The sequence below is a fragment of the Lagopus muta genome, chromosome Z (assembly GCF_023343835.1).
Source record: "Lagopus muta isolate bLagMut1 chromosome Z, bLagMut1 primary, whole genome shotgun sequence".
Lineage (NCBI taxonomy): Eukaryota > Metazoa > Chordata > Aves > Galliformes > Phasianidae > Lagopus > Lagopus muta.
In genome coordinates, this window is record NC_064472.1 from 32718970 (window position 1) to 32726801 (window position 7832).

General features: G+C 41.9%; 1 long non-coding RNA gene across 1 annotated transcript; it reads left to right on the forward strand.

Annotated features, from left to right (window-relative positions):
• Nucleotides 1-2123: 2123 nt before the first annotated feature.
• Nucleotides 2124-7401, forward strand: LOC125686755 (uncharacterized). The gene is made up of 3 exons (XR_007373889.1): nucleotides 2124-2346; nucleotides 3350-3485; nucleotides 5211-7401. It is a non-coding gene; the product is annotated as an uncharacterized LOC125686755 (long non-coding RNA).
• Nucleotides 7402-7832: the final 431 nt, after the last annotated feature.

A 7832-nucleotide genomic window follows, 5' to 3' on the forward strand; every position in this document is an offset into this window, starting at 1 on the left:
TGTTTTGAACATACCTTCCACTAGCTCCATTTACCACTCCCTTGTTTTCACCGTGAAAGAGAAGAACTGATTAGTACCCACCTTCTCTGTGTCACCATGATTTTACAGATAAGAGAAGAAAGGGATTGAAATCTACAGAGGAATAGTATTTGATGGTTATGTATGGGGCTCAGACTAGACAGGCAAATACATCTGGCTTGCAGCTATGTCTGAAGTAGCTTTGTAGTACGTTTAGCTCTGTGAGCACAGCATCCAGTTCAAGAATCCTGTAGCCCCTTCTTTATCCTCCTTGCCAAACCCATGGAGACTTTTCTGTTCCTCTGGGTGAGCCTGAACAGCTTGTAGCTGCGTGTCCTTGGGCAAAATGATACCACCATCTTTCTGGGTTCTGCAGAGCTTTCTGGGTGCCAGTGTGAGATCCTTGGGGAATTTCAGCCAGGCAGCAAAAGGTGTCACAGAGAAGAGGAAGCACTACCAGAAGGGCATGCCAAGGAGCAGCAGTAAGTCTCCTGAGCACAGTTTGAGACCCTTCAACAGAGGGGCAGTTCACAAAGGTGCAGAGATTTCTCCAGCATGAATCCTTACCAGTGTGGGCCAAACAACCCACTCCCCCTTGTGACCACTTGCCATTGCCAGCCACTGCTGCACTCCTCCAGGTACCTTTACAAATAGCACCAATAAACACAAGTATCCATCACTGCATGGTGCCATGCATGTGCACACACAGGTGTGCATGTATCAGATCTTACCCACAGAACCCCAGCAGCGGTGGCATACGAACCCTAACCTGCACTGACCTGCTAGGGGAGGATGAGGAGGGCAAACGATATGGCAGGCCTGTGGCCTGGGAAGAAGTAACAGTTTCTGCGTCAGTGCTGTGGCTACCTGGGAAGTTTTTCATTTATTATTTTGATTTTTTTCATAAGGCAGGATTTACTCTGCATCTTCTCTTCCAGATTGTGATAATGGACACTCTCTTAACAAACACACAGGCAGTAACCTAGCATGCAGACTAGTGACCCAGAACTGTATGTCAGAGAGGGTTTATGGCCCTCCTTTTTAGTTCTGCAGACTCGGAAGGATGATTCTGCAGGGAAATTCTCTTTGTTTCTCAATGCCTCTGAGGGCCAAACCAGAACAAAGCCAGTGTTTATGTTCCCTGTCTTTCTCTGAGTAATCCACCCAGGCCATCGCCCAAGCAGGGCCCCTGGGCGCATTGTGTCTCTGGTGGACGCAGAGGGATTCCAGCTGGCCCACAAAGGCTGGGGTGGTCTGCCCCTCTGTCCTCTGACGGGCCTGCCCTAATCTGAGCCGGCCCATAAACAAGAGGCAGGGGGTGGGAAGCTGTCTCCCTGCTCCGCTGTGGGCCTCTGCCAGGTTGAAGATGGCCCAATAAACAAGGGGTGGGGGCTTTCCTTGAGCGCTGCGACTGCACTTTGGTTTACTTGAGCCACCTCCCAGCGAGAAGGGATGGGCTGCTTTTAAATGCTTTCTTTTGCTTTCTGGTCTCTCTATAGGGCTGGCAGCCTCTGGAGAGCTGTTACATGTGGGCTGGTGTTCAGGGCTTCCTGGCTAGCAGCCTGTGTCTCTGAAGCCAATTCAGCTTGCTTGCACTTGACAACAGGAAAAGATTTCTGCACATGACAATAATAAAGTATTTTTGCACTTTATTGCATGTATCTCCACTCTGGACTGCAAACCCTTGGGGACAGTCTTTATTTCTTCTATTTCTCTTCTTTCTCACCATTCCTCACGGAGAGCAGAGGGGCAATACCTTGTGCCTGTCCTACTCTTTGAGTAAGTTGTTAGTTTCTGCAGGGAGGCACTGCAGTTCAAAGAAGCAAGTCTGGTAGGACTGTTGGATAAAGAATATATATTGGTACGTAAGTGCACAGAGCACGGCAGAAGAGACACTGCCCACTTTATGTACATGCACATGCTGCATTTGGGTGTGCATGGAGTGGTTGTCATTCTTCCAGGTGGAAGATTTTCTGAAGCTATCACTCTTCTGAGGAGAGAAAGGAATCATCCACTGTCCTCCAACCCCACTGCAGCTGAATGTAACAAATACAATTATTGCTTTTTTTTTCCTTTTTTTTTTCCTTTTTTTTTTTTTTTTCAGAAATGGGAAGTGGGAGTGGCTTTACTCTGATGAAGCAGGGAAACTTCACCCAGAGAAGTCTGCCAGACTCAACAAGAAGTATGGATATCATTAACTACCTGTAACTGGTCCTATTTAGGCTTGCAGTGATAGGCATTGTGGGGATCTCTGACCCATGGAGCCTGTGTCAATTGCAAAGGAGCATGCCTCTGCACAAAGATACTGAGGTGGCCATGATGAACATGGTTAGTGTGGCTAGCTGTGCATTTCTTCATGCAAGATTGTGGGTCCTTATTTTATAGAGATGATTTCTTGTGATAATAACTGTTTCATCCTGAGCAGAAGTAGGATAGCAACACGGGTCTTTATAGAATCATAGAATTGTTTGAGTTTGAAAGGTCCCCTAAAATCATGTTATCCAACTCCCCTGCAATGAACAGGAACATCTACAGATAGATCAGGTTGCTCAGGCCTTGGGTCTTCCTGATGGGCCCAGCATGGCCCAGTATTTCTTGGTGAACTCAAAGATGAACAGCCACCTGCCTCCTTTTCTCTGAATTTCTCTGCACTTACATGGATATTGAATCTTCCTTATTGTCACTTCTTGCTGAAACCCAGTGAGAAGCCAGTTCTGAGACTCTCCTGCTGCCTCAGTTCTGCCTCTGTGCCAAGGAACCAAATTACCCTTTTTCATTTTTCATGACCCAGCAGTTTGCAGCAGATGGAAAGAGAGGGTCAGAAGCTGAGCCTTTCCAGTATGAGTCCTCATGGAATGGGAGTGGTTGGGAAGGGGGAATAGATATTTTTTTGCCCAAGTAACTTAAAAGTGTTGTGCAGTTAAAGGGTTGCTGGCTAAAGCTGGACACTGAGAGAAAGGAGTTTATGAGGACAAGATAAGAAAGTAGTATACTGACTACTGAGAAAGTTTTATGGTCGCATATACATGGAATGTACTTCACTGGAAGGAAGTTCCATCCTTTTTGGTTTTCATAAAGTTAACTCTACTTATCTTTCAGCACGTATTAGTATTCCAGGATGCAGAAGGGTTTTTGATAATAAGGCATTCCTGCCAAACCTACATTATTTGTTGTGAACTCCTGGGATCTTAAATACTCATATTCTTGCCTCCTTTTTAGTTAAAAAAAAAAAAAAAAAAAAAAAAAAAAAAGGAATTAAGGAAGATAAATTATTCTCCATTTGAGAAGCCAAAGCCTGTTTTTTTTCTCACTTCACTATCTTTACTTGCAGGGGGACCAGAGTGGCCAGACTGGGTTGCATCAGTAGTCAAAAGTCTTAAATTGGGCAATTGATCAGAAACATGCTGGAACATTTGTGTGTTGTAACCTTGACAGACTTACAATTTCATTGTCTTTCTTCTGTTGAGGTGAGTACTACTCAGAAGGGGACTTGGGGAGCAGAATAAGGCAGTCCATTCTCAATTCCTCCACTTCTTGTCACTTCAGTACTGTACAAAAGCGCATATTAATCTAGCATCCATGGGAGTTTCACCTTTTCCAGGAAAGAGCAGATGCTGCTCTTAAGACAAAGGTTCAGAAAACCTACTTTTTCTTGTGAGAGAGGGGACACAATATTTCTTAGTGTATTGTATCTGTGAATTACGTGTTTTGAAATGCATCAAACAAATGAAAGGGTTTAAAAGCAGCAGCAGCAAAGAAAGCCTGCATAAGAAAGTGGGGCTTTGGTGTACCCTAGGCAATCCACTAGAGATCTCTTCATGAGAGCTAGTCACTGTCTAGAGATGATTTTGGTAAATGCAGAGTAGGACCAAGAGTGCTTTTGTATACTGTTTTCTTACCCAAATCTTTGCACAATTGTCCGTACTTCGCCCACCCATGAGCCCTTGCCTCTCTTACTCTGTGGGAACAGCAGCATCCCTTTCTTGTCTGGCAGCATAGCAAGCAGGAGCTGCATGAGTGCTCTTTTCTCACCACTTCTGCCTAAATTGAATGTACTTTAGTGAGCTGGATGGAAACGTCTGGCAGTTCAGACTTGATCTGACTGACTTGCTGGCTGGGAAAACTAGAGTAACACTGGAGACAAAAAGAGCTGATACCTTCATAGCTGCAAACATCAGAGGCAGCAGGAACTGCGTACCAGAACTCAGTATAAATGATTATCTTTTGCAGTTGTCCTACACCAGATGATCGTCTTTGTTACTGCTCATGTAGAAAATCTGCAAACATATGTAACCTGAGGTTCAACAAGCTGATAGGCTTGGCAGATAAATGCACATTCTTGCCTGTGAGTTTTAGCTCAGCTCTCAAGTATGATTGCAGTGGTACAGGACTGGCCAGATTCTGATCTCATTTACACCCTTGCCAATACAGAGTAACTCCTCTGATGCCACAGTGTTGGTCTAAAACTATCCAACTGTGGCTTGCACTGATGTTTCATTGATGCCCAGTGTGGGGAAGAGTTGCATCCAAATTGTGTATTCTACATAGAGGACTCTGTATGATGAAATAAAATAATTGTAAAACGATGCACAGGCACCAGTGCACCAGTCTGGATTGTTTAAAAATCTGAGAAAGATTTAGTAAATTTCTGATCCTGTAGCTGGGCGCTTTTTTTTTTTTTTTTCTTTTTTCCACAAATATCTGTAGTAAAGTTTTGCCAGGCCTGACTGTAAGTGGATTGCTCTTTTGAACGTTTATGGATGAGGTTTCTGATCTGTAGGTGTAGGATGCACTAGAACATCATCAGAGTTGACAGGCCAGATGGTGATTAAGCTTTCCCATATTCCAAATGTTTCTGTTGATGCAACATGCACAAAGATGTCCAATACTCACCGTAGACTTTCTTTTTTGGTCCTCAGGAGGTTGACTATAAAATCACAGAATAATTGAATAATAGATGTAGAATCATAGAATGGTTTGAGATGGAAAGGATAGTAATGCTAGAAACTAGTTTCAACCCTTCTGCCATGATTTACTTTACACTACATCAGGTTACCCAAAGCCCCATCCAGCCTGGCCTGTATCATCTTAGACTCAATTGTGACTAAGCAAAATGAGACAAAGTGACTTAAGATATTGATATACCATACAAGCATCTTCTACACTTCTCTGTTCTGGCCTCTTCATTTCAGACCGAGATTGAAGATCAGCACAAGAACTGTTTGTTTTTGGAGACAGGAGAGCTGCAGCACTATAGCAAAACTGAAGACTGGAGAAGAGCAAATGAAGAATGAAAGGAATAGGAGGAGTGTGGAAAAAACTTTGTAAGCTGGATAAAGAGGAGGAGTAGAAGAAAGACGAAAAGAAAACTTCACAGGGTCAGAGAGAATCTGATAAACTTCGACAAAAGCTTCAACACACTCGGAAGGTGTTTTCTAAACCTTCTAGCCTTGTGGCATTTTCCCATCAATAGTCCAGAGGTGAAATGATTTATGAATACACATGCTTACACAGTTCTCTGTGAGCATCTTGATAAGGCAAATATATCACTCAGCAGGAAGCTTCACTGCATACTAGTCTTCTTCCTCAGAGAGAAATTCTGTGTTGTGGGCCCTAGCTAGCCCTTTCTGACATACATAGGGCATGAAGTTTTGTTCTTCATTAAAAAATGTCCCATCGAGATGTTTAAACACAGATCTCCCTGTAAGGGTGAACACCCTGAATTGCCCTCCATCCAGTTCTTCTCCATTTAATTGGTATAAAGCAGTTTCCCCTTGGCTACTTCTTCCCTTGAAATTACACAAGTAGCCTCTCTAGAAAGGCATAGGTAAATATTTTATACTGTGCACCATGTGGATTAGGAGCACAGCTCCCATTAACCAGAGCTGGAATCATGCAGCTGATTTCCCCCTCACACTGTGCTTGAAGCATACCCTACAGGATGCGGAGGCTGAGCTCCCAAGTGCCACCTTATGAAGAAGGTGTGGAGTACTTTCATTTAATACTGCATGTGTTTCCATTAGCAGAGTCAATTGCTCTCCATCCTCAGTTTTAAGACTCCCTGTTTCTCTCTATTACAGCTTTATTTCCAAACGCCAACCAATCCTCCCTAGTCCTTCCATCTGAGCCTGTAAGGTTTTGATCATATAACACCATAACATCTTGGCTTTCATTTGGTTTAAACTTTTTGTTCACAATTATAGATGTGCTGAACACCGAGCACTTCTATTTCTCATGAGCTTACTGCTCCTTAACAAAGCTCATGGACCTAGAGTATTGGCAGCTTGGGGTGGCAGCTTAGGGGGTGTCAGTGGAGCAGAGGCCAGCATATCCTGAAACCTGCAAAGCACATGGGGAAAAAATGTGGCTGCTACTTTGATTGAGAGCAACTGTTAACACAGGCGTGGTTCCTACAGAGTAGAAAATTTATGTATCTCTGTAAATTCTAAGCTAAAACTAGAATATGTTCATCCCATATGTAAAAATAAAGTTGTGGTTAATATGCCATACACTGTGGTCAATTACTACTCAGTGAAGTGGTGGCTTAGCTACCTGTGCAGTGCAATATAGCTATTGCCAGACACTGGCTTTCCTCACTTCCATTTTTACTGCATAGCTATCTAGGAAATTTACAAAGTAAAATTCTATCTAGTCTGTGCAAGTGGGGTTATGTCATGGCAGGTCGTCATAACAAAATTGAGTTTCCATTCATGAAGAAATCTTAAAGAATTTTTTAATTCTACTTCAAAATCTTAACTTTCAGAAAAGTAAAATTTCCTATTTTTCTAATGCAGTGATTTTAAAAATTAAAAATATTCCAAAAAAGGTTTTACTAAAAAAAAATATCAAATTCCACAATTTCTTTAATAAGCCAACTGCTTTCCTTTAAATTTCAGGTCAACTCTGGATTAGAACTAATTAGAATACTAGATTGCATGACCATATGAAATGAACTAAAAGTAATCAAAATGACAGAAGACACACACACAAATTCTACTTGATTGGCATGATGCTCGTCAGCATTATCAAGCCACAATAGTTAGAGTGAAACACTTTCACTTTTTAAAATTCAGAATGTCACTGAGGTAAAGTTCTTCTTGGAGAGAGTTTTGATTTCTTTATTTTACCACATTCCTTAAGAGAAATTTCTAATAATTATTTTTACCAGCTTAATCTAGAACACAAGCGCTGTGAAATTCTACATATGACCAGTGTTTAACATGCAAATCTTTGCTACCTCCTTGCTGATCCTGTTTTTTGTTTTGAGCTCTTTGCTAATAAGTAATGAAAATGTTACAGCCTTACAGCTTGTTTTGTGGTTGCAATTACGTAATCATTATTAATGAAGCAACAATGTCAAAACTGTGTGAAACCAAACTCACATTTAAGCACTTACAATAAACAGATATAAAACAACAGATGTCTCAGTTTTTGTTCTCCAATGATTTCATCCCTTGTTAAAAATAAACGTCTGGTTTAAAAAAGAAAAGGGCTTTTCTCCACTCTTACAAATTAATTGAATCCAGAGATTGGTGTTACAACTAAGGAGTTCTCTTTATTCTTTTTTTCTTCCCAAAATTTGTTTGTGGGGATACTTCTTTTTTTTTTTTTTTTTTTCAGTTAGCAATAAATTCACTTCAAAGCCATCCAGGAATCCTCGGAAGTCAATGGTCATTTACCCCAGCTGAAGCCTTGGCCCCTGATCCCAGCCAGAAATGCAGCCAAATGCCAGGCTTGCCTCCAGTTTGGAACACCCTGAAAAACTTTTAGGATGTTTTAGAGATGTTTTCAGTGCATGGTTTTGGTTTATCCGA